The sequence below is a fragment of the Suncus etruscus genome, chromosome 6, assembly GCF_024139225.1.
Source record: "Suncus etruscus isolate mSunEtr1 chromosome 6, mSunEtr1.pri.cur, whole genome shotgun sequence".
Taxonomy (NCBI): Eukaryota; Metazoa; Chordata; class Mammalia; order Eulipotyphla; family Soricidae; genus Suncus; species Suncus etruscus.
In genome coordinates this window covers 47,143,983-47,171,858 of record NC_064853.1, presented here as the reverse complement: position 1 = coordinate 47,171,858, position 27,876 = coordinate 47,143,983, and positions in this window count along the sequence as shown.

Below are 27,876 nucleotides of genomic sequence, written 5' to 3'. Positions count from 1 at the left end.
CTGGAACTGATAGGAACACACTTTCTCCGGAAAGCACAAGTTCAGCACCCTGCACACAGCAGGTGTCCATATGGCCAGACTGATGAGTCTCTGAGATGCCCTCGATGTCTATTTTTGTTCTTGCTGAAATAGCATCTCCTTCCTTTTCTGCAGTTCATGGCTTGTTCTTGGCAAACCCCTAAGAGTGAAAAGAATGGATAAAAAAGGCATGGCTTTCCATATCCTAAAGACAGAGGAGTCATTAGCAAAGACTCCTGGTGCTGAGGCAAAGCTATCCCTCCACACCACTGATTCCGGTTGGCATTGCTCTATCCTGAATAAGCCATAAAAGCCGGTATCTCTGAAACACCAGGCATAAATCCCACCGCTGTGTGCCTGCCCATGGCCAGCTGCTCTCAGGCCCTGGCAAACATAACTGATGTTTCTATCAAGGTCCAGCAGTTTCAAGGGGCACTTTCAATAAGTCCCCAAGCTGCCAGAGGACGTGTGTCCTGAGAGAGCAGCTCAGCAGAATCAGAGCATGGCTCAGTATGGCAACAGACACAAAGAGCCCTCTCCACCCTTTGTCCTGATCTTGCAGACATCACTTGAGAATCTGTGACCATGAGAAAGAAATGACCTATCCCTGTGTTCAGGGCATTATTGGTCTAAGGAAGGAGGCAGCCCAGTTTTCCTGCAGAGCACTAAGGCCACAGCACTGAGACCATGGCACTGAGGACACAGTCAGCAGTAATCTGAGAACACAGAACTGAGGTCACTGTCTGAACATCTCCTGCATACACTCCATCTGGCTGGTACCTCCTGTGCCAAAGTGGTCGCTATCACCGCACACCCTCACTGCTGCTCTCACTGACATAAAGAGAGCCAGTCCTGTCAGAAAAGAAAAGAGGAATCTGAACTCATAAATGTTAAGGACTTGATTCAGGTCATACAGCCAGGCAGGGGCACATAGGAGTAAACTGAAGACAGCTGACCTCAGAGCAGTCCCATTTCTCCCCTCTCCATAGGTCTATTAGGTAGGTTGGGGGTAGGGGGACCAAGGATAGGTGTGATCCCTGGATCCAGGTGGGCAGGGTGTACAGTGGGTGCTAGATTGCAGTGCATACACATCCTATAACTGTGGAACTCCTTCATAGCACCCAACTTAGCCCAGCTGAGCACAAGGGTTCCAGCCTAGCAGCAAGGTCCAAGACAGGACCAGGACTTAGGTTCCACCGTCATCTCAGGGTGCCAGCATCTGTTTGGATAGAAGCATTCTCCTCATTCTCCTTTCTTTTTTAGGACTCACTACCCCCATCACCGTGTCCATGTAAATGAGAAAACCCAGCCAGGATGGAGCCACACGGCAGACTTAGTTGAATTGTGTCCTTGGAAGTTTGCTAAAAGCACCTTTGAGACTGCTGACCTGCTTAGAGGTTGGTCTCCAGGTGCTGCACTTCAGCAGTGGAATTCATCCAAAAATGAGTCCAGCAAACATAGCTCAAAAATGAGAGGACAACTTGGCATCATCCAGAGCGACAGAGACCTGAGACCCCACACCCTACCAGGGAGTAGCTGACTAAGACATTTTACTCTTATAGAGCTATGATCCCCAAGGACTGGGCACTCTGTGGGAAACTTGGAGAGAAGGATGGGGGGACTATGGGTGCACAGTGTCCAGAAAGTCATCCCTCTTGTTTCCCCCTTGATGCTGTTTTTTTTTTCAACAACCATGCTTAATTCTAATCACCACAAGGCACAAGTGCATGAATAAGTTAAATCATTTAAATACTTCCTAGGGAGAAGTCCAGTGATTTGCACAGTTTGGGGTCACACAGTTTGAGGTGGCAGAGCAGGGCCAAAGCCCAGCCTTCTGCCACTAGGATGCTAAACCTTCTCCCCAACCCCTCATGACCAATGAAGAATGACCATGGAAGAAAAGTTAGAAAAAGAATAGCTAAACTGAATATAGGCATAGGAGGATTTCCTTTGAGGACAGAATCCCACATTCAGAACTCACCAGCTCAGGAAAGAGGAGTGTTCATTCCAGGTGTCTATAAAAGTCAGAAGGCTTCGATGCTCTTTTGGCCATGAAGAGGATCAAAGCATGTGTGTCTAGAGAACATGGATGGAATGGATTTGAACCAGAAAAGAGGCAGGAGCAAAAATCACTGGTGCTGGGCAAAAGCTATAGGACAACAGATAGAGCACCTGCTTTGCATATTAGCAGACCCAAGTTTGATCACTGGCATCCCAAATGGTCTTCCCTGGACTTTCAGTAATGATTCTTGGCTGCAGAGCCAAGAGTAAGGCCTGAACAAGAGTAAGGCCTCATATGTCCTCAAAACCTAATTAAATACATTTTAAAAATACATATAGAAGTCATTTGCATGTGGCCAACCCTGGTTTGATCAATGATTCTATATGATCCTGAGCAATGTTGGGAATGCCTCTGAGCACAGAGCCAGGAATAGCCTGCAAGAACTGTCAGTTATGACCCAGAAACCCAAAAATAAATTGGAAAAATAAAATCCAAAAAACTAAACAGAAGCTCACACACACATTGCAAAATATTCTTAAAAATACATAAATAAAAGCAGCCCTGGATCCTTGAGTGTCCAATAGTAGGGGCCACTAATGATATATTTTATCTGAAGGGAAGAAGTCTTGATGGGGTTTGATCTATATTTTCCTATGAACTTCATACCCAGCAAGTTGAGCCCCCAGAAGGGAGGTGTTGGACAGGCTGGTCTCAATGGGAAGTGTTGGCTTCAGCTTGGAAGTAGAGTAACAGTTTCACTCACTACCAAGGATGGGAGTTAAGGGCATTGCGTAGAGCCCTTGGGACCCAGGGTTATCAGGCTCATGCTCTGTCTCCCTGCACAGCCTACTGGGTGGTATCTTTCAGTGGGGAGGGGACCCACAGACAACTCTGCATGTGAGCAGTGCTTTCAGACAGGGTACCTAAGTGGATTCCCCTTGGGGTATGAAGCAGACACTTCAGAGATTGCAGGAGTCTCAGAACTAAGCTGTTACTAAGTGGCACCAAGCAGTGACCAGTCTGGAAATGACATTCAGCATGATGGCCTTGTCAATTATCACCTTGACTTTGATGGCAAGGGCTGAGAGACTATGGGGTCAGTGTTACTAGCTACTGCCCATTGTGAGCATCCTGGAGACCAGACACAGGCTTCGTCCACTGAACAGTTACTCATGCCTGCTGCACCATGACCCTCTGGAGTCAGCCCCAGCTTTGTGTTGCTGGGGTAACGGCACGTAACAGAGGCAGAAGCTAGTTGCTTAAGTCAATGGATATTTATTTAGTTCAACAGTCTTCTGGAGGGATGAGCAGCCTTCCTTCAGGCCTAGGCCATTATCCCACAGCTTATCTGAGGCTGGGACAGCCACTGACTAATTTTCTTACATCATTTGCTATGTGTGGTCTTTATTTCTCTAGCAGGTAAACCCAGGCTTGTTCAAACAGAGACTTCAGGGACTGGGCTCTAGAACAGTGGTCAGGGCATGTACCTAATTTCATGCAACTTGGGTTTGATTCCCAATACCCTGTGATCTAGGTACAGCCTTGGAGGTCTCCCAAGCATGATGGATGACCTGGGTATCCTCTGTACTGCATCCATGGGTTCCTACAGTGAATCACAAGCTGGTTAGCCAAGAATTTTGGCTCAGGGTCTCCTGAGCACTACTTGGGTGTTCCTTCAAAAAAACAAAAACAAAAACAAAAAACCACAGAGGTTCTGGTTTCCAAAAGGGAACAGAAGTGCCCAGCCCCTGACACTAAAGCTTAGCATTCCTGCATCACAGTAAACTGATCACAGGGACAGCCTGTGAAGGACAGCCACTATAAGGCAGAGATGAAGCCTGAGGCCAGGCTTGAGTCATCTCCATCAGAAGCTCTTCTTACAGCTGTGAGCAAAGTTATGATCAGTAAAAACAGAGTCAGGACAACACTGCTTTCAGGGTGCTGAGAGGAGACTCTTGGGGTGAGTAGCCCTGAAAAGGTGCATAGGCATTTGGATACCAGAATCCACCAGAAAGAGATGAGCTCTGTCCTCAAATGGGGCACAGTACTGGGTACCAGGGCCCCCTATTAAAGCTGACTCTCCCATGAAGCCCAATGAGTTTGACTATAGGGGTATATCCAGGGTGGTCACTCCTCTGAGCACTGACTGGACACTACTTCTTCCATCTGGGCCCCTTCTTGGTCACTGGGGGAATGGATGGAGAAGAGATGGCAGTTCCCCAGAGGTGTCTCCTGCCCCCATATGGCAGAGTTTGGGATTACTGGAAACAATAGACTAGGCTCAGCAGTGCACTCAAGAAAGAGGTTGAGACACATAGAGGTGCAGAGTGAATTCTATCACTTATGTCCTCCCCTGAGACCCTGAATACCAGGGTCTTACTGATGTGATGGCAGCTGAGAGGGTAGCAGGATCTGGCAGGGGTATGCAGGGGCTACTCTGGGCTACTGCAGTGGATGGTGTTTGAGCCTTCTTGTGTTTGCATAGCAGCTAATTCTGGTGCCATCTGCCTGTTTCCTAGCATTGAAACCCCAATAAACATGCTTGTCCTGTACTTCTTAGAGAACTACAAGGAGTGAGGGGGTGGAAAGCAGGTGTCCTGTCTGAGAGGAGGAAGGAGCATTGCCTCAGGACATGTAGAGAGCTGGGCTCTCTCTTGTCCATCTGTACCTCTAAGAAGAAGGCCACATGACATGCACCAAGGGCAGAGAAGTCCATGAGGCTGGGATGTGGCTAGAGACCTTGCATCTGAGTCATCTGTGTCATCTGTGTCCAGAGCAGGTGGTGCAGGCAGCACTGAATGACTGAGCCTGCATGTATGAAGGATTAATGGCAGTGAAGGGGCCACAGGGTGACTGTGCAGCATCCTCTGGCAAGAGCCTTCAAAGTGACCCTATGAGCCTGGTCTCTGAGATGGGAATAGTGGGTGGGGCCTTCCCTGCTTCTCTCCAACAGAACAGAGGGCAGAGACCATGTGGCACTGTCTTACAGCTACAGGTTCATGGCCTTCATCTTGTGGGTCGACCTTTTGCTATTTTGGTCTTGCACTCTGACGCAGACAGTGAATTTAAGGCCCCAATGCAGGGTCCTGGTTCGGGCCATGCCTGAGTTGGCTGACAACCTTCTGAAGACCCTGGTAACAGAAGCATCTAAACCCTGGCTATGCTGCTTAATGATGAGTCACACGTTTCTCTCTGCCTGAGTCGCTCTAAAGCTCTGGGGTTCACAAAGGAAGTAGATAGGGCAATAATATAAATGCAAATCACCTTTGGCTGCACAACAAGGCTGTTATTGGCAGGGGAGCGGGTTAAGGGGGAACAGTGTCAGCAGAGCAGATACACAGAATGTGATGGTGTTGGGGACTGTGGGACCATGAGCTGGCGGGGGTGGGGTGCTCGTAGAGCAGATCCTCAGAATGTGATGGTGTAGGGAACTGTGTGACTCTGTAAGCCTGCCCAACACTTCCTCCAACTGCATTGTAGAGGGACAAAGACCCTCAGAAGGCCCCAAAGTCAGCTCCACCAACACCAGAATTCTTCCATAGCCAGTCTTCAGTATATCCTCAGCCTGTCTCCCCAGTATCCCCTGGACAGGGTCCATCTTGTCCTGATCTTCCAAGCCATTACACCTCTTTTCAGCCAACCCATGACCTGTTTTCCATGTGGCTCAAGGTCTTCTTCATGCTGTGCAGAGCCTCCAAGTGGAACAGCAATCTCACATACGAGTCCCTCTGCCCACCAAGCATTACTACTTGCCCTTCCTACTGAGCCCTGACCTGTGAACTGCACCTGGGAAGTAGGTGGGTAAGGAATATACCCTAGTGAGATGACATAAGCTGAAACCATGTGTGTGTGGGTCTGCTCTGAGCAGGTGTTCCCCATGTGAGCCCCATCCTGAGATTCCCAGGGGGTTGGCATGAATGATTTCAGAACCTGGTCCCATGCCATATGCTTCTAATAATCCCCAGCCTATTTTAGTTCTCCTGTAACAACAGTCAAGGACTAGATAGATGGTCCCAGAGCACTTTCCTGCTTGTCACTAGTGCCCAAGTATCCTCATTGCCTAACAAGTAAAGCCTCATGACAGACCTTTAACTACTGTCTCTCAGGGCCTATTCAGGACATTAGGAGACCCTGAGAGTCCCCTAGAGCTACAGTTAGGAAGAATACCCTCTGATGAACTCACCCTTTCCAGTTCCAGACATACCTACTGACCCAGGGCCTGAGTACCAGGAATATAGAATGCTGGATCTCTAGGTCTCCAGGATCAGGACAAAGACCTGAGGAACCAAGACAAGACAGGGAGCTTGTGTGAGAGCCAAGTGGGATGTCTCACTCTGTAGCCTGTCAGCACCCACATAATTAGAATCTGAAAAAAAGCCTCATTATGTCTCCTGGGGCCCTGGCACCTTGGGACAAAGGATGTTTCTTGCCAGATCATCTCCTAAAGACACATTTGTCATGAACTATTGTGTAAGTTCATGTTTGGCCCCTTTTAAAAGAGGTGATTTATCCATATGACTGTACTAAGTAAGGCTCCTTCTGCAAACTCTCCAAGCAGAGCCAGATATCAGGGAGGGCCAGGCTTGGGGTTCCCTCTCTTGTGAGGCCCTATGCTGTGGAGTGGGAGTGGAAAGCTGAAGTGGGAGTGTGCTGGGGGCTGTGCTCTGAGACACTGTCATCCCCTGGACTGAAGCTGGAAGAGGAGAAGGTCAGTGTCAGACTCTCCTTTCCCTGCATATATTGGTTCCTTCAGGGCCTGTGTGTCAGGTAAACAGATGAGGTTCTTGCTTGCCCCAGGAGACTGTGCCAGCAATAGGAGAGAAAAGAGTAGGTGATCCAAACAAGTCAGTTTCCACAGTGACAGTCTTAAACATTGGGGACAAGAGCAGTCTTTGAGAGGGAGGTCTTTGGGCTGGATCTCTGAGGGATGTGCAGTGAACAACTATATGGCATCCAGGGGGGTTCAGGCTAGAGGAATCCACTTCTAGATTCCCTCACTGGTGAGTGCTAATAATATCACTAGACAGAAGAGAAAAGTCATCATATTCAAGGACAATCATTCTTGGGCAGGCAGAGTGGGGACCATGCAACACTGGAAGCTTCCAGGTAAAGCCAAGAGGGTGGGTCCCTCAAGTCCCTCAAGTCCCTCAAGCTCAAGTCAAGGAGACACACTTTGAAGCTGCAAGAGCATGCACCATCTCCCCAGCTTAAGCCCTGTCACTTTCTAGTTTCTTTTCACTTTAGGGTGCTACAAAGCCAATGAGGGCTGTCATGAAATGGAAGTTACTGGATAGGCCCCTTTGGGTTGATGCATCCCTTTGCTACTTCCTATGACCCAACCACATGAAAGAAGAATTGCCTAAGAGGCTCTTCATAAACACAATAAAGTATTTTGACTATGGCCCCTCATCCTGGAGGTGGGGAGAGGACATGAGAGCAGAACTGGTGGTACGGGGGGGTGGGGGTAGGATATCAGTCTAAGTGACAAGTTTCATATGGACACAGATGAGGGTGCAGACTTGTACTCTTTCCACTCAGCTCTGCCACCACAGAAGTGCCTATAGACGTGGCCTGTCTGCTCAGCACCCTGGGGCACTGGTTAGCCTGCTCAAATAGTCAGCTGAAGTCAGGCCCATTTTTTTCCCCTTTGGGAGCAGTCAACTCCCATCTTCTAAGACCTACCACTCTCCCACTAGGGTAAGGAGGGTTCTGAAATTTCAGGCCCTTTGCTGGAAAAGTGCTAAATAATGGAGCAGTGCTTTTGCTTCCTGAGAACCAAGTTCGGCAACAAGAGTGTCCCAGTCCCTGGCAAAGTAGGGCTTTGGAGGATCCACAGAGGTGAGAAGTAGGCTCAACTTCAGATGAGTCAGGAAAGGTATGAAGTTGGGTGGAAAGAAGGCAGGTGGAAGGTAAGAGTGCCCTTTGGGCCCCATCCTGAGAGCTACACTTTGTGCCTAACATCTTAAACCAGGATTTCTTTTTATCCTTTTCCATCTCCTGCCAATCCTCAGTCATGGGTGCTCTTGCTACAATCCCATAAGATGCTCACCCGTCACCTCTCTGCTTCCTTAAAGTAATCAGGCCTCGCAGGGTTCTAGGGTGGTGGGTTCTCAGTTTTGCTTTGAGAGAAGACCCAAAGGACCTGAACTTAAATCTCACCTCATTAGTTGTCTCAAGCTCAAGGTCCTGTGGGAGGTGACAGGGCAGGTGAATGTGGTTTATACATACACCCAGGTAGGTGCTCAGTGAGATAGAGTATTAGTTAGGTCCCTGAACTCAGCCTGTGTCCACCTGCAGTGCTAGCCTCAGAGACCAGTATGTTTAGTTTTCCTCACTGTCAACCTCAATTCCAGTCAGAAGGCCCAACACACCAGGTGAATTAGTGGGGAAGGGCTTCAGGGCCACTAGCTGGTATATTCCATTTCTTACTGATTCTTGCTTCTCTATTGGAAAATGGGATCTAGTCAAACACACTTATTTTGCATGATGAAGGGAGTTGAGTACTGCAAGAAATGTGTAAGAGAGAGGAGCATCAGTCCTTAACAGCCCTGCCAGTGAGACAGATGGCCCTGCTGCCTCATGGGGATGGGATACCAGGTAGTGCCTCAACCAGAAGAATGGCCATTGTACAATCTAGACCAAAATCAGCGATGTCCTTGGAGGGCTTTATGAGAGCTAAAAGTGGGTTACCACAGACACATATCCCCACAAAAGTTAAGGAAACTCATTGACAGTACCCTCACCCAACAGAAAACTAAGCACGCATTTTATAATCCAGGTAACTGTGCAGAAGATATGAAGTGGTAGAAGATATTTATGACAAAGTAGTATACATGAACGATCTATTAAGAAACAGAATGCATAGAACCTTCCCTTGTTTGTGAGAAAAATACAAGCTTATATTAAACAAACATGCATGTGATGACCAATGTTTGACAGAAGTTATTTTTAGTGGTAACATTGCAAATGTTTTTCCTCTTTTTCTTTACTCCTGTCTGCATTATGGTTGATGAACATGTATAATTTTCCTCAGGGGAAAAAATTCTTGAAATGAGGGCTAATATTTTGTCCTCCTCGAGACAGGAGGATAACAAGGGACAAGGAAGCTCTGACCTCTCCAATTCTCTGGCATTCACCCTCTGAAAATGAGCTGTGTTCCTGGGGAATATCAACACATATGCTTTGGAGAGCCTTGAAAATTGGCTGAGGATTTGCAATGGTTTAGAGCTATTTTTTTAAATTTATGTTTAAATGTTTTATTTAGTTAAAGAACCATGATATACAAATTTGTTGATAGTTGAGTTTTAGGCATATGTATTTCATCACCAAAACCACCACTAATGTCAGTTCCCACCCATCATGCTCCACCACTATCCCCACTTCTGCCTGCCACCATGATAAGCACATTACAAAGTTCAGTGGTTGCAGCTAAAATCTCATGTATTCAGTGTTGTTGAGTCTGTGCTTTGGATTTATAGCTATACCACCCTCTCACATCACCAATATAGCTGATGCCCCGATCCCTTTACTTTACTTCCTTGTATATTTTCTTCTTGCCTTGATTTCTCCTTCTTTTTCCATCTCCACACGAATAGAGTTTGATGTCTTATGGTTACAATCCAGGTAGACCTTTCATTCTCTGGATTGATTCGATCTAAGTGAAACTCTCATTACATTGCACTTGTCAGCACTTACTGTGTATAAGCAAATATGTAGCCCTAAATTACCTGTGGTCATGCATTTCTCACATTTTCTCAGGTGACCTGGGAAGTTTGAAACTTCAGGTTTGAGTTATATTTTGTTTGAACCAGGACAGCTTCTTCTCATGGCTATGTCAGGGAGACATGTGGAAAAACACACAGACTCTTAAGGGCTGGACACAAAGCTTGAAACTCTCACCTCTGTGTACTTTGGCCTAAAGAAGTCTTGGGGCTTTAGGTATTCCAGGAGGCTCTGATTCTTACTCTCTTCTGCTGATGGAAACTCACAGTCAGGTGGCTATACACAGGACAAAGGGAAAGGCAAGTACAAGATGGTGATCTCACCTACCCCTGACATTCCATGAATGACTACTTTGGTCTGGGTCTGATAAGCAAGTGTGAAAGACTAAACAGATCAGACACTTCAAAAATCACATAACTCCCCACTGATTTTAAAAATAAACTTGAACATCCTTGGCCCCATAGTATAGTGAGGAGAAGGAAAGAAATTGAGTGGAGGAGGAGAAACATAAATATGAAAGGAAGGGGCCAGGGACCAAGGGGTCTCTGGTGGTGTTATAAAAGTATAGAACTAAATATCCAAGCCAAAGTCAACAAAATGGAATCAAGAAGCCCAAGATTTAACAATCTAAACTTAAAACGTTCATAGATTTTATAATATAAATTGTACTAGACTGTTGAACTGGGTGAAGGGGTGGTGGTATGGGATGTACTATGGGAATATTGGTGGAGGAAGGTTGGCATTGGTGGTGGGATTGACCCTGATTCATTGTATGTCTGAAACCCTACTATGAAGGACTTTAAAAATCCCAATGGTTTCAATAAAATAAAATATTATTACAAAGTAAACTTAAAAATTGATAATGCAGGGGTTGGAGAAATAGTATAGCAGGTAGGGCACTTATCTTGTAAGGCCAAGCTGGGTTGAATCCCTAGCACCCTAGATGGTCTCCCAAGCACCAGCATGTGTAATTTCTTAATGCAGTGCAGGGAGAAACCCATGAGTTAACACCCGGTATGGTCCAAAAACAAAACAAAAAAATAACAAAAAAAGATAATTCAAATGCAGGGCCTGTGAAGACTACCGTGATTCCATTATCCATAGACAGTGAAGTCTTGGCTGCATTTCCTTACAAAAATATGCATATATTCATCCAAATATAAATCTGTATAACTAAGTAACAGCTAACATTATTTGCTTTTATGCCCCACTCTTTCAGCCTAATCTCATTTCATGAACTACTTGCATTATTAAATAGTCATTAAAAAGTAGACTTTTTTTTTTGTTAATATGATTTACCCTAAAGATGTAGCACCACTTACAGAGATGATCCTCTATGGTCAGATATTTAGGAATTTTTTTTCTAAAATAGCTTTTATCCTATTCTAAGTTGCACTCTAATGAGCATCATGGAATGCAGTAACAGTTGTCATTTGTGGAGCTTCTTGAAATGCCTGGTTCCCAGCTGGGCACTTCCCCTGCTAGGCAATATGAACCTCCACATTCCTTTTTCATTGAATCCCAGGAGGCACTGGAACAATGCTGGGTGGGGGTAGGGAGAGTTTTGTTTGTTCACTTAAAGAGGGTATATTCAAATGGGGACTCTGAATTACTATTTGTTGTTTTGGAGGGTTTTTTTTTTTTTTTTGTCTATATTAGGGTTGGGTAGGCCACTTGAGTTTGGGTGCTCTGAGAGGCACCAGGAGAGAGCAGGCTGATGCAGCAGTAGGGAAGAGAGAGGGCTGGGCAGGGTTCAGAGCAGCCTGGCAGGACCTGGAGCCTGCAGACCAAGTAAGTACACGGATTAGGCCTTTTTTTTCCCCTCTAAATACAGTGGAAAGCCCTCAAGCCAATCGAGCCTGGCGCCAGGAGTCCAAAAGTAATACTTTTGGGGGGAGTATTCTCTTTAAGAAGATGACATAGAATTAGAAATCAAAATTGCTATGCAATTTAATATTTACTTAGAACAAGGAAGGAAATCACAATAAATGCCTGATTTCAAGGACCTAGCAATTACCAAGCACATTACAAATAGAGGTAAATCACTCAGCACTTCTCACTCACTGAGCAGACTTTTCTTGGTGGCATTCTTTCTCCCCCAAGCTGTCCGAATTGCATTCTTTTTTTCTCACATCTGGATTAGACGGTGACTGATAGACATTTCATGGAGTGTATATGGTATCTGTGCAGGTTTCCTTTACAGAGTCTGATCAATTGGTGATTGACAGGTGGGAAGTTTTTCCTTCACCATTCCTCCTGGGTAGGACGAGCACATTTCAGGATTGGGGACAGATTTGGAAAATCCTGTTTTGTGAAGAAACTTCTAAGAGATGAGCAGTTGCATTTCCAGGCTTCTTTGAAAGGGCAAGAGAGAGAAAGAGAATGTATGCAAGGGTCCTGAAGTTAAGGCTTCCTTTGCCTCTGGCAACCCTTTAGCTCTCTGGTTGTCTCACTGGAGAAGCTCAACCCCTCAGACTACAGAGCAGAAACACATACAGGGTAATAGAGAGCCAGTGAGGGAAGGGGCTCAGTGGTGAAGATGGACAGTCTCCAGGACAGGGAGCATGTGCTGATTTGAGAAAGGAGCCAGGCACCCCCAAAGATGCTCTGGATTTGAATCTGATTTGTGGTTTGAGTTCTCTTCCACTTGTGTGTTTGTTTGTTTGTTTGTTTTGAACCAGAGCTTCAGCATGCCACTATCCTCACCCCACATTGTGCTCAAGGAAGCAGAGCCTCACCTGAATGAGTGTGAATAGCAAAGGTGCCAGCAGGGAGCTATTCTGAACCAATATGTGTGATAGGGGGGAGGTTGGGAAGATGAACAACACCCCTTAATGGATCCAAATGGGGGCTGAGGATCACTGACCATAGTGGAGGTCAAGGAAATGCCACTCTCACTCTAGCTGAGGAAGAAGATGCTACATGGGTCCAGACACTCAGGACTACCCACAGCACAGTCCTTGCTTTGGCAACCACAGCCTGAAGCTAAAGGCTGGAAACATGGACATGGCTTGAAGGTCCCTAAGGATAAATACACACACACACCCCCACTGCTCTGACTTCTGATCCAGTGACTAGAGAGGGTCACTGTGTAAGGAGTAACAGTAGCTCCAGGGGAAGCCAGGGCAGGGAACTGGCTCTTTTTGGATTTGGCAGTGGCCAGGAGTGGCCTTCAACCTTCAGTCCATGGGGCCTCTTACCACCTGGTACCTCAGGCCACTTTCTGGAGTGTAGGGATATGTCACATTCAAGTCAGGGAGAGGATTCTGAGTTCTGTGAGTAGAATTTGCCCTGGTCTGACTGAGGATAGAAACTCACAAAAAACCCATAAAGTGGGGGTGCACAGAGTAGGACAGAGCCTCTCCTTTCATGGCATTGGAGGCAGGGATGGCTGGGGTGGGGATTCTGATGATCTTTCCACTGAAGGGGGTGGTGCCCCATTGAGGTGACTAATGTGTTTTCTGTTGACCTCCCCCTTCTCAAAATCATGATCCTGAGGGCCTTCAAATGGGACATTTTTGGGGGGTGTTTTTGGGAGAAAATCAGGTTGAGATGAGTTATTAGATGAAGTGAATCACATACAAGTGATATCCCAGCATAAAGGTAGTTGAGGCCTACCATTGAGAGTGACTTATAGAGATACAGCAAAGATCTGGGTTTTGCCTCAAAAGCTGATGACCAGGAGTGAAGAACAGGAGTAAATTGCCAGGAGTGGGGAGGCCAGGAAGACACTCACCACACACTCACCTTGGGTGTGTGACTTCCATGGCAGTGAGGCCATCTTTCCTGCCATGTCAGTTCTTACAGATACAGTGACACAGTTGAGATGACTTTCAGGTGGTTCAGAAGTCACCAAGCAGATGCTGGGAGAAAGTTCCAAGTGGAAGGTCTGTAGAATGCAGTGGTGGAGTGACAAGGTGGGTGCTGAGGTGCAGGGTAGAAAATAGATGCCTGTCACTGCTCAGCTTTGAGCTTTACCCCAAGTGTGATGACAAATCACAGCCTGTCAGGTGGGTTCACATGGGCTTTTGTTGCTCACAAGACTAAGAAAATGTAGCTGCAGGGAGGAGGCCTGGAGGTTAGTAGGGAGACCAGGGCAGTGATGTGGGGGAGGAAGAAGGAAAGAAGAAGGAAGGAAGGAAGGGAGGAAGGAAGGAAGGAAGGAAGGAAGGAAGGAAGGAAGGAAGGAAGGAAGGAAGGAAGGAAGGAAGGAAGGAAGGAAGGAAGGAAGGAAGGAAGGAAGAATAGATGGAGGGAGGGAGGGAGGAAAGAAGGAAGGTAGGGAGAGAGGGAGGGAGGAGGAAGGAAAGAAAGAAGAAAGGAGGAAGGAAGGGAGGGAGGGAAGGAAGAAGGAAGGAAGAAAGGGAGAAAGGAAGGAAGGAAGGAAGGAAGGAAGGAAGGAAGGGTGGGAGGGAGGGAGGGAGGAAAGAAGGAAGGAAGGGAGGGAAGAAGGAAGGAAGGAAGGAAGGAAAGAAGGGAGGAAGGAAAGAAGGGGGGAGGGAGGGAAGGAAAAGAAGGAAGGGGAGGGAGAAAGGGAGGGAGAGAAGAAGGGAGGGAGGCAGAACAGGAGGGAGAGAGAGAGAGGGAGTAGGGAAAGCTGTGGAGGCCCACAAGCCAGCAAAGAGCAGTCATGACTCTGTAATTGGCGGGAGACAGGTAAGTTGGTCAGGCCAAGAGACACCTGTGACTATTTCAGGTCGAGGACTAAAGTGAAGAGGCAGCAAACTAGGGGATTGTCATTCTCTCCCTCTTGTCCTTGATGACAACCACCCAAGGAAAGAAGGACACCTGAATCCAAGTTTTAAATAACTGGAGACTTACTGGACTTCTCCAGGGACATACCAAATTAGTTAGAGTTGATCCATACATGGAGGTTTATAGACTCCATCAGGCAAAATAATGAGACATTTGCTCTTAAGGTATCTGAGAAGATGAGGGGAATACAAAGTGAGGATTCTCCAGCTCACTGTCCCCACCAACAAATGGCTATCCCATAGGAAATGTGACCAACCATCAAGGAATCTGGTCTTCACACACAGGAAGTGCCCCCCCACTAGCATGGGAAAAGAGGACATGTGCAAAGGCTGTATAGAAGTCCTGAGTGTCAGGACAAATATGACCACCCACCAAACAGAATTAACACTAAAGATCAGAGTTCAGGTTCAAAGAATCATCAATAGACCCTATGAAATGAGAGAAGACAATGAGCTATGTGGCCTCCTAGGGCACATATGAAACAAGTAAAAATATTACAGAGATGAATGCCACCTGAAAGTAAAAAAGATGATAACTCATGATTGGAAATTTCATCAGGGAAATGGAGAATTAGCTGTCAGAAACCACTTGAGACAAAATCAGAACCAACAATGTGGTAATAACAAGTACACTGTGGACAAGGGACATGAAAGATGGAGCAGGAAATCTGGTTTATATATAATGTTGCCAAAGAACAGAACAAACATATACACAAGAGTTTTCAAAGAACCCTGTCTATATTCTAACAACAGGCTACAGGCTTTGTGATAAACTCCAAGACCAGGAATTTAGACTCTATGTAAACATTTTACCATTTATAGGAAAATAAAGCAGCTGATTTGACTAACATAGCAATATGGATAAATGCTAAATAAGACAAAGGATGGGGTGTAGAATAACAGTACTGTCTTACATGCAGCCCACCCAGGTTCAATCCTCGGCACAACACAGGTCTCCCAACCACCTTCAGCAATGATCCATAACCCCAGAGCCAGGAGTAAACCTTGTTCACTGTTGGGTGTACCCAACAACTGAAACAAACAAAAAGACAGAAGACTAGATGAAGGTGGGCTATGTTTTATTCAATCATGCATTTAATAGAATATAGTGTATGTGTGCATGTATGCGTGTGTGACAGGGAGAGGAGGGAGAAGGAGGAGGAGAGGGAGAGAAAGCAAGTGAGCGAGAGAGAGAGAGAGAGAGAGAGAGAGAGAGAGAGTGAGAGAGAGAATTTTGGGAAATATTAATAGGTTCAGTGATATACCCGAAGGGCAGAGGGCTGCGTAGTATTAAAAGGGAAACATTGGGAAAGGTTTGAGGAAGGGATTAAGTTATTGGAGAGTGGGGGGGTTGCTGATGGGAAGTTACAACTGAAAAGAAATTTTCAGCTGTACAGGTGGTTAGAAACTAATTTGCAAACAGAAACAGGAGATGGCTAGAAGTTCCAGCCCACTACATGAAGCTCACCACAAAGAGTGGTGAGTGCAGTTAGAGAAATAACTACATCGAGAAATATCCTAACAATGTGAATGAATGAGGGAAGTAGAAAGAAAGCCTGGCTAGAGTGCAGGCGGGGTGGGGTGGGGAGGAGGGAGATTTGGGACATTGATGATGGGAATATTACATGACTGAAACACAAGCACAATCATGTTTGCAACCAAGGTGTTTAAATAAAGATATTTAAAACAAACAAACAAACAAACGGAAACAGGAGATGGACAAGTGCAACTTTCTAGGGAGCCCAGCCCCAAAATTTCTGCATCAGCCTTTCTATCCCCAATCCACCCCATCTGAAACCAGCTCCTCCCGTTGGACAAGACTGACCCACTCACGACTTTCTCCACACAGCCTTCTTTGCACCATGTACTCAGCTTTCCTTCTGAAATGTTCCTTCTATATCACCACCAACCTCTGTACTGAAACTCAGCACCTGAGTACTGGCAAACACTCAGCATACAACAGGAAAAGTCGTATTCATACAAGATGAATTCAACTTGTATCACACAGTTCTCATAGCATGAGGGCATGTTCTATGATTATGTAACAAATTCATCCAAACTTGACTTTAAACACAATCATGGGCTGGAATGATAGCACAGCAGGTTGGGTGTTTCCTTTGCGATGCAACCAACCCAGTTTCGATTCCTGGCATTTGGTATGGTCCTCGGAGCCTGCCAGGAGTAATTTATGAGCCAGAAGTAATAATCCCTGAGCGTTCCAGGGTGTGGCCAAAAGCAAACAAGCAAACAAATCATTTCTTTTCATCCATCTCTGCAGGTCAGCAGCACTATTTCTAGTGCCAGGCATCAGTGAGGTTCCATAGGGCTCAGTTCCAGAATATAGGTTTGGTTCAGGTTTCCCCTGCATCTTACATTCCTCCTTGAACTGTTTGCCAGCCAGGGTGCAGCCAGCATGCAAGCCCAGCTAACCACATTTAAAATCTGTGCCTGAAATTCATATGCTAACACCCCATTGGTTAAAGGGGATCACGTGATCAACCAGACTGCCAAAAGGCTATTACTGCGTTACGTACAATGCTAATTCACAAAGAACTCAACTACTACTCAAAGGGGCAATATATGAGAACGTGCACATGCATACGCATGCGCGCTCACACACACACACACACACACACACACACACACACGCGCACGCGCGTGCGAGATTAAAATAGCCAGTAAATAGATAAAAATTAAATTCTCTACTATTCTAAGAAATGCATATATGAAGGAAGGTTTCTCTTTCCACTCACCAGATGGGCAAAAACTAAGAGAATGGACAACCCTAGTTAGTTTATTGGAAAATGGGCACCCTCATGCGTGGATGATAGCAATGTTAATTGACTCAACCTTTTCAGGAAGGCAGTTTGGCAATATGTGTGAAAAATTAGCGTGCTTTTTATCCTAATACTCTCACTCCCAAGCAAGTATTGATAGAAGCAATAAAATAAATGGGGAAAAAAAGGGGGGGGGGTTACTGCAAGGGTTTTCCAGAACATAGTTTTGAATGGATTTAGAAAATTAGCATAAACCAATAAAATGGGATAGAATGAAATAATATATAATGATGTCATTCTGTAACTCAGAAAGTAAAAACAATTTCACTTTGTTACAAAAAAAAAACAAAAACAACAACAACAACAAAAGAAACAAACCTTGAAAGTCATATCCTAGTCTTGTGAAGTCAGAAAAGGACTTTCAATGCAGATAATAGTCTGTCACTCCTACGTGTGTACTTTTGGAGTAGAATAATTTTGGAAATCTGCTACTTCTTTGCACCTTTCCCAAAGATTTGAAATGTTTATTTATGATACGGTATGCTCTATTTTACAAAAATAAAACAAAACAAAAAACCAAGAAAAACAACTTACAAGGCTTGCAAGTAATGAATCCTATTCAAGTATGTTTTTCTCTACAGAAGAAATTCAGATAGTAAGTTATCCTAAATTTTTAACACTAAAAAAATCATTTAAATTAATATTCTTAGAATTTTTTGTTAGCCAGAATTAGTAAAAATGTAATTTGATTATCCCAACATCAAGAGTCAAATCAGATTTATTTTATGTGCTGAAAGTTCTTTGTTTAATATTATAGTGTTAAAACAGGAAGGCTTCTGCCTATGACTTCCTTATAGGTTAGAAGTAGTCATACCTGTTACTGCCAGGAGACTATTTTCTAAGCAGTCATTGATGTGCAAATACAGGCCGTTTAAAACACCTCTGAAAGAAGCCAACTCCATGAGGAACTAACATAGATTACACATTTATGATGGTTTAAGAGTGCCACCTTTATTCCATTTTATCTCCATACCCGCTCGATGATGGAAGCACAATTATTTATAAGGAAACAGGATGGAGCTACTGAATATAAAATCCTACCATTCCTAAGTGACTAAGGTCCAATAGGACTCACTTTTCACCCCAATGTTCTAGTATACCAAGACATAAATCTAGTAAACTATGTGTAAGACCTTTAAGGAGAAAGTGATGAAAATTTATTGAAGGGTATAAAAGAAAAGCTGGATAAGGAGAGTCATATAATATGCTTATGAGTTGGAGGATGAATAGTCTAAAGATGTCAATTATTCCCACCAACTAATACAAGTGCCAATGCAATTACAATTTAAAAAATCCCAACAGAGCTTGAGATGAACCATGGCAAACATGTACATGGGAAAAATTATTTTGAAGAACAAAGACAACTCACCCTCCCAACACAAAGCCTCATAATAAAGTTCTGGTGTTTTGTTTTATCTATTTGTTTGGTTGTTTTGGTTTGGGGGCTACACTCAGTGGTGCTCAGGGGTTACTCCTGACTCTAAACTCAAAAATCACTCCAGGCAGACTCAGAAGATCATTTGGGATACCAGGAATCTAACTTGAGTCGGCCATGTGCAAGGCAAACATACTACCAACTATGCCATTGCTCTGATCCCAAAGCTCTGATGTTTTAAATTGTATGGTGCTGTATACTACACAAGAAAAGCCGATGAAAAGACCAGAAACAACCTGCTCTGTTGCAGGCTATTTTGTTTGTTACTGCTATTTTGTTTGTCTTTTTTGTATCACACCTGGAGGTGCTCAGTCCAATTCCTGGTCTGTACTCAGGAATTACTTGGAGTAATATTGTGATGCTGGAGTCTGAATTCAGGTCCCCTATGTGAAAGGCAAACTCCTCGTCTGCTTACTATTTTTCTGGCCCATGGAATACTGTCTGATATAGGGAAGGCACTGCAAGTAAGAGCAGACCAGATAGGACAGAGATCAATTGCACTCCTACCAGTACCAGGGAATTTTTTTTTAACCAACTTTATTCCATACATGATTGTATTTGGGTTTCAGTCATGTAAAGAACACCACCCATCACCAGTGCAACATTCCCGTCACCAAGTACCAGGGAATTGACTCCAGCTCAGAGATAAAGGTGTCTTACGTAAGGTAAGACTTCACTGTAAAATAATGAAAATAAAACTTTAGAACCTTTTTTTTAAACAATCCTTTCAAAAAACCTTCAGAAGAAATAATTCCTTAAACAGAATAGATAAAAATCACAAACCCTAAAAAAAAGGAGATTGATGAGAATAGAAGGCAGTAACAAATTAAATTAAAACTTCTCTATGATAAAAGATTTCATAAACAGAGCAAATATTTTAAAAAGAAAAGCAGAGCAAAATATACTTGTCCTACAGCTCAGCGATTAAGAACAAATATCTAGAATGCCTGAAAAATTCCTGTCGAATGAGAAAAACTATCAGAAGAGAAAACAAATGCCAGGCCATAATCAGAAGTGCAAGAAGCACCACCTCCTTAGAAACCACACAATGGGAATAGAAATAGTAGGAAAATGTCAGCTCAAATTCTCACATGCCACAAGTTGAAGTGCAAAGTGCTGCAAACACTGTGAGACTTGTAGCTTTCCCCAAAGTTGAAGGCACGTGTATTCACTCAGTGGCCCAGTGATCCCAGGAGAAGGAATAAATTACAGAGAATGCATGCACAAGAGGATGTGGGCAGGAGAGGGACAGTTTAACACCCAATGTTCATCAGCAAGAACAGGATGACATAAAGGGAAGTGTCATCCTAAAGAAAATGAGTGTGAGTTGGTTCTTCAGGCAACTGCATGCAGAAATCTCTTAACATTATAAGGAGTGGAGGAAGCATGAAGACAGGTATGTTTCAGTAGAGAATAAAGAGTATGGATGCAGATTGAATGGGTGCAGACACAGATGAAAGGCTACCAAAGACGCAACATCAACATTTCTGAGCTCACATAAGCTATTTTAACCTCTTTAATATCCTTATTGCAAATCATTGTCCTGGGTTTTAGTGATCATGGAACACATGGTTTGTGGGTAAAGGATAATGAGGAGTTTGGTGTGCAACCAACCTAGAAAATACCGACAATTTTGAAAATGTATTTATCTGGGACCTTAGAGATGGTGGTTGCAGGACTGGAGAGATAGTACAGAGGTTTAGGCTCTTGACTTGCATGTAGCTGATCTAAGTTTTATAATTGACACTACATATGGTCCTCTGAGCACCACACGCTTGAGCACAGAGCCAGGAGTAAGCCAGAGCACCACAGGGTGTGGCCCAAATAGCCACCAACTAAAAAAATGGTGATTGTTTTCCTTCTAGGTGGAGGCTGGAGTAGGGTACCAGATTCAATTACATCTGCAGGTTGAGATATCTATCTCTCAACACAGCACAACAGATAGGATGAGTACCTTGCATGCTACTTACCTGGGTTCGATCCTCAGCATCACATATAGTCCCCTGAGCATTTCCAGAAGTAATTCCTGAGTGCAGAACCAGAAGTAACCCCTGAGCACTGCCAGGTATGGTCCCTAAATAAAAGCAAATAAACAAGCAAAAATCAACTGCAGCTGAAGTTTTTTCTTTCTTTAAAAAATCGGGGGGGGGGGGGTGGATCTTATCTCCCCTTCAGACTATCTCAAAAGACTTAATGGGGATATCTATATTTTTGTATGTTTCTGAAGACTCTTTCCTTAATAGTTATAACTCTTAGTGTTTATTTCCATAAGCAGAGGTAGCCTGGGTTTTAGAATGCATACATTGTGTGCGAAGTTCAAGGGTTCAATCCCCACCACCACAAGGTCCCCTCTCTTCATCAATATCTTTGGATGTTCCTAACCCCTGATACCACAATATCAACAACAAAAAGAAAAAGAAAAGATAAAAGTATGAACAAATCTTATGAAAGAATATCATTATAGTGAAATCAGAGTGTGTTTTTTTTTACCTTTATTTGTGGAGACAATATGAATCTTTATATATACCAAGAACTGCATAGAACATTGCAAATAAGTTTTTCTCATGTTTTTAGCCCACATGCCTCTGAGACAAAATCAGTTCTTTTGGGTGTTTTAATTATCTTATCCTCTGGTTCCACATTACAAAATTTTGCAAATAGGGCTAATTCTGGCTTTTTCCTCTTTTTATATTTGAAATTATTTTCTTCAATCACAAGAGTCTTGGCCTTTCTTATCCCCCTTTTCAAAATGACTATTCCATAGCAGTCCTGCTGACACCCTTACTTCCCCTAATCCCCCATGTGGGCTCCCACTCACCTTCCCAATAGAAATGTTCCACCCCATAGTATGATTTTAATTATAATTATTTGTTAGAAGAATGAATGAATGAAAGACAGTTATTTCCAACCTAATCCTTAGCACAGTGCCCTGGTGGTGTAGAACAATTATATTATTATGAAGTGAACAAATTGGCATGGAAAAAAACCACAAAACCCATTAAGTCATCATTTATCACGACTCAAGCATGAAGTTTATCTTTCATGCATCTGTGCACAATGTTTCACAGAACCATTTGAAAGTGTCAGCAAGATTATAGATAGCATGGTTGTCCTGTTTAGATTCACAAATTCATAAAAGCATAGCCCTTTCATGGATGAGAGTGATGACAGAAACTCCAGGGATCTTGTGAGAACAAGGTCAAGATCAAGGTCACAATTGAGTTCCAGACTCCAGAGTGATAGCACAGCGGCAGGGCGTTTGCCTTGCACATGGCAGACCCAAGATGGGCCTGGATTCGATCCCTGGCATTCAATATGGTCCCTGAGCCTTCCAGGAGCGATTTTTGAGCACACAGACAGGAGTAACCCCTGAGCACTGCCATATGTGCCCCCCCTAAAAAAACCACCACTACCACCACCACTACCAACAACAAAAGATTAGCAGTACAACTTCCAGTGATAAGGCAGTTATATTTATACAGAATAAATGATTTTCTCTGTCAGACACCACAATCAGAGGGGTGAGTATGCATGTCACCTCTTTTCCAAAGGAGGAAGAATAGTTCAGTGGAAGGAGTTCACTCTACTCTGCTCCTTACGCTTATGAATTATTCCTTTCTTTTACTGGGAGACCTTGGAACTCAGAGCCCTGACAGATGTCCTCTAAAATCAAAGAGCTAAAATCCTTCATCACTGGGATTCATGGCCTAATGGACAGACAGATGTGGATGGAGGATTGGGCTTGGTTTGCTCAACTCTTTCTCGAGAACACCCACAAAAATGATCTCTCCATGGAGGCCAAGTGTTCCTTGGAGATGGTCCTCTCACCTGATCATGGCATCACAGGGTCATCAGAGATCTGGCCCTGTGCCACCTCAGGTACAAAGCACCTGGCTCAGAATCACTTGTACACACCAGCCCTCTTTGTGGCATATTAGAAAGGAAAAGCAGGGGATTAGTATGGACTTAAGATCTATCACCAGATCGCAGCAATTGTGGCAGGAAGACCAGCAGTCAAGGGCATTTGGGGAGGTCTGAATGGAGGTGAAAAATTCAGATGCACATCAGGGCAGTGTCATAAAGACCACAGGAGCCACCTCACCACAATGGGACTTGTTAGGGGGATCCTGGAGCTAGCCCCCAGGCTATACCAGATGTCTAGTTCTCTCCCTTCTCTGGTTTCACTTTCGAGACATGACAGAGAGGTCTCTGCCTATTCACTGAATGTCTTTGTCCTGCTGTTATCAGGGGTTAGCATGTACCTTTCCATAGAACATAATGTATACATATTTTTCTCCTAAAATGTCAAGTGATTCTTTTCCAGAGTCATTGAAGAGAAGAAATCTCTCTATATTAATGGGAACCTCAGTGACCAGAAGTTAGTTGATGTCTTCAACCCTCCATATCTCTACCATCTTGCTTCCTCTGCCCTTCTCTGCCTCAAAACCTCCACAGATATTCTCAGAAACTCTGGACACCAGGGAGCTTGGAAATGTCATTCAGGGTCCTGTACAAGGCCTACTTCTAGAAACCTGTTCTCATGTTCAACTGGTCTGAGAGGAATTGTCTATTCAAAGGCTTCAACTGCTTAGGAAAAAAAAACATAGCTTTTCTAGCCTTACTCTGGGATTGGAATAGCAGTAGCAGCTGCCCAATGTTGACATGTAAGGATTTGGGTAACCAGACCTGGGTGTCCTTGTGCAGTTGCAGGGTGAGGTCAAGTTCTGAGACTTGACTGAAAGTGTCCATCTCTGACTTGGACCAACTACCCCTACAGTGTCCAAGAGAACTGATTAGGGAGAGGATAGGACATGGCCTCCATAGCCTTGAGTTACCTCCTAGTACCTGAATTACCTCCTGGACCCTGAGTTACCTCTTAGTCCTGAGTTCCCTCTTGGGCCCTACATTATCTGGATCGATCCTTTCTATAGCATCAATAGATCTCAAACCATTCACTTGCCATGAGGCCTATCTTGTTCTGCACCATGGGCTCTCTGTAAAATAGATTCTATATTTGCTGTTTTATTTTATTTTATTTTTGGTGTTTGGGTCACAACTGGTAGCACTCATGGGTTATTCCTGTCTCTACACTCAGAAATCGCTTCTGGCAGGCTGGGGGGGCCATATGGAATGCCGGGATTTAAACCACCATCCTTCTGCATGCAAGGCAAACGCCCTAACTACATGCTATCTCTCTGGCTCCTGCTATTTATTTCATATACAACAGAGGCCCAGCAAGGTGAAGTGATCTGTCTTAAGCTGCACAGAGAGAAGCAGCAGAGGGAAGAGGCTCAGATGCCCTGCCAAGGCCCTGCTGTTGTGCCCTAAATCTTAAATTGACCCTGCATTTTTGCCCTGCCCCTGATCTAATTGTACTTTCACCTGCTTCTTCTGTCCAGATCATACCTCCTCTTTCGTTCCTATGTCCTTGCTCAATCTGCAGAGATGTTCATTCATTCACTGCCATGTTTTAGATTCCTGTCAAAAGCTGCCAATAAGAACTGAATAAGACACTGACAAGCTTAGGAACCAGTAGGTAAATAACAATGTGAGACTCAGACAGACCTAGAGGTCAGGTGCTTGGAGAGAAAGAGCCTAGAATTTGAGAAGCACAAGGTGGCTGAACTTTGGGAGACAGACTAATGGTGAGGGGTGGGTACAGAGAGAAGGACCTCGGGAACTGTCAGAGGGGTTGAGTTATCTGAGTGTCTAAGAAAAGTACTTCAAACCAGAGGGGTGGGGGAGGATGGGAAGATTCAAGAAATCAGAAGACAGTCTGGAAACTCACTTGGGGCTGAGGAGAAGTTTCGTTCTCATCTGCTAGAGTGGGAAGACCTGAGTATAAATAGAACCACAGGTAAGATCTTCCGAAGGTTACTGGATTAGAAGTAGGTGTTAATTAATCCTAAAATAAACTCTGCTCAGTATCTGTCCTAACAAACTTACACATAAGCCTAAAAATAATCTAGCCAGTTCAAAATAAGTTAAGTGCTTCCCAGAAGAAACTGAAACACTATTTAAAGGGATATAAAGTTGAAAGAGTTTCCAACTCAAAATGAGATTGTAGGAAGAGCCTAAATTCCTCTCCAATAGACATGACACACACATTCCCAATTATAGCCAGAATCCCAGACCTGGGAGAGTTATGGACAGCAGCCACAACCAATGACAAAGATACAGCATCTAGAATGGGAGAAGAGATAGGGAAAATACCTGACAAAGAAGAATTCCCATCCCACAGTTAGAAGAGGCTCCTAGAAATATAGGCCTTGAAAGCTCTATAGTTAATCTCCAAGAGAGGACCATAGTCATTGAATCTTCCCAAGTAAACTAGTCCAGGTTGACAATTCTGGGGCCTTTTAAGAATTGGGGAAGGGCCATTTCTGCCTGAAGGCACAGCAGCCTGCAGCCATACCATATATACTCCAAAAGAAATGGCCCAGAGCCACAACTGAATTTATCAAACTGCCAAACCACCAAATTACTTCATATCTACAGACCCTGAACCACATGATATGACACCTCAAAATTTCACAGTTGTGTCAACCCAGTAGTATTACAGAAAATCTGATGAGTAAGACCACAAAGCTCAGTAAGCCTAAACAGTAATATAGAAAGTTCTACTAGCACCAACTACAGCCCAGTAAATTCTTATATAAAAACTTAGTAAAACCGTTAAGATTAGATAGAACAATTATCACAAATTGACTCTTATTGATCTAAGTTTTATAACACTATATACCATTGTTTAGTTAAAAGCAATATGAAGTTGTTTGTGCCTGCAAAGGAGTAGGCTGGGCTAGTGAGTGGTGGAGGAAAGGTCATACTGGTGGTGGAATTAATGTTGGAACATTGAATACCTGAGAAAACTGCATTATGAACTACTTGGTAAATCACATTGTTATAATTAAAAAATTAACAGAAATATTGGCCTCTGTCCTGTGAAGCAGTATGAGGATGCCTTCTGCATTGACATAGCCTATTGGGCACAGTGGAAACAACCCTCCACCCCAGTTTAAATATTGAGGCCAGTAAGGAAAATATACCAGTTAGACAAGAATAATGGAAAAGAAATAATTTCACTGAATGAACAGCACAAAGTTACTGGCTCTAGGACCTTATGAGTAATGCCAGCATGTTACTATAGATAAGAAAGCTTGAGAAGTTATTCCTGAGTCAAAACATTGGCTGGCAGCTCCTTACCAGCCTTTAGAAAGTTTACTCATATGGGTTCTAATTGATACCCTAAGCACTGTTATCCTTTACCCTCCTCCACTAAAGCCTGTGGGTTTGTCCCCATGGAATCCACTCACCTCTTCAATAGCAGCACAAACAGTTAACAAACAGTTAACAGCTTTGTGCTTGAGGAGCATCACAGGTCCACACCCAAAGAGCATATAAGAGCTTCACTGAACCAACAGCCTCTAAGGGTCCACTAGGTGCTGGACCAACAGAGGCCAGTCAACATACACAGTGTATGTATATATGCTCTAGTACGTGTATCGGCATCATATGCCTTAACTTAAAGTCAAGCATCAGGGTCCAGCTGAGCAGAATCAGCAGAATCATCAGCACACTACACCCTACATCAGAGGCAAATGGTGAAGCTCATAATAAGTACTTAATGGGGACCAATATGGTACATCATTGCCACAAAGCCACCATTTCAAGGTCAGAAGAGGTTGCAGAGTCACCTAACATACAAGTTCAATCATAGAGACTTGGGTATAATAAATGGGGAAATATAAAAATAAATTCCAAAGAAAAGATTCCAAAGCAAAAGCTCAGAGAAAGATCTCCATGAAACATCAGCAAGATGTTTTAAGAGCATTAATAAAGGGTTTAAGTATGATAACTAAAATTGGAAGAATAAATGGAGGTAAATTAAAATTTTTTTTAACAAATTTAGAGTTGGTGACTATAATAGAACTGAAAACAACAGAAACAAAGGGATCCAACAGCAGACTGAATGGAGCAGCAGAGCAGATAAGTGAGCTAGAAGACATCAAGAAAACTCACCCAGACAGAGCTGTGAACTGAAAAAGAGAGAGAGACAATTGCATAAGAAATCTTAAGAGACCTCCGAGACAACACCAAGAATAATAGTAATAATAGAAGCCCCTACAGGAGAACAAGAAAGGGAGAGTAAAATTGTTTAAGAACTATTAAAGGTCAACAATGTTCTCAATCTAGGATACTGGAATTTCAGAATCCTAAATTAGTAAAAAAGATGCTGACACCAAAGCACTTTAAAATTTAAACAGTCAAAGCTAAACATAAGGAGGAAAATATTTGTGTCTTTATTTAGTTTTTTTTATTAGTATAAATACTTTATTTAAGTACCATGGTTACAAAATTGTTCATGGTTGAGTTTCAGTCATAGAATGTATACCACCCATCACCAGTGCATGTTTTCTGCAACCAATGTCCCCAGTTTATCTCCCATCCACCGTCCTCTGACTGCCTCTGGGACAGGCGTTTTACTGCTCAGATATTCTCTCTCTCTCTCTCTCTCTCTCTCTCTCTCTCTCTCTCTCTCTTCTTTTTAGACACTTGGTTTGCATTGCTGCTAATGAAGGGTTACCATGCATGTCACTTTATTTCCTTTCAGCACCCAGATCTTATCCAGAGTGGTCAGTTCTAACTGACAGTGGACCATTCACTATCCTAAATGCATTCCTCATTCTTTGTGACAGGCTTCCTGCCATGGACTGGTCCTCCTGATCTTCATCTCTATTTTCTCCTAATATTATCACCATAATATCCTTTATTTTTCAAAAAGGGAATCTTAAAGAGCAAGCCATAGGCATCTTGTCCACTTCACAAAAAACCCCATCAGTCTATCAGAAGATTATTCAGAGTGATAGCATAGTGGGTAGGGCGTTTGCCTTGTGCATACATGTCTGACCCAAGTTCAATCCCCAGCATCCTGATGCTCCCCACCCCCAACCTGCCAGAAGTAATTTCTGAGTGCAGAGCCAGGAGTAACTCCTGAGCACTGGGTGTGGCCCAAAAATAAATGAACAAACAAAAGATTATTCTTTTAGGAAGCTGTAAGAAAGTGGAAAGATAGGATCCAAGAGAAAGTGTAGGGATTGTCACTTGCTT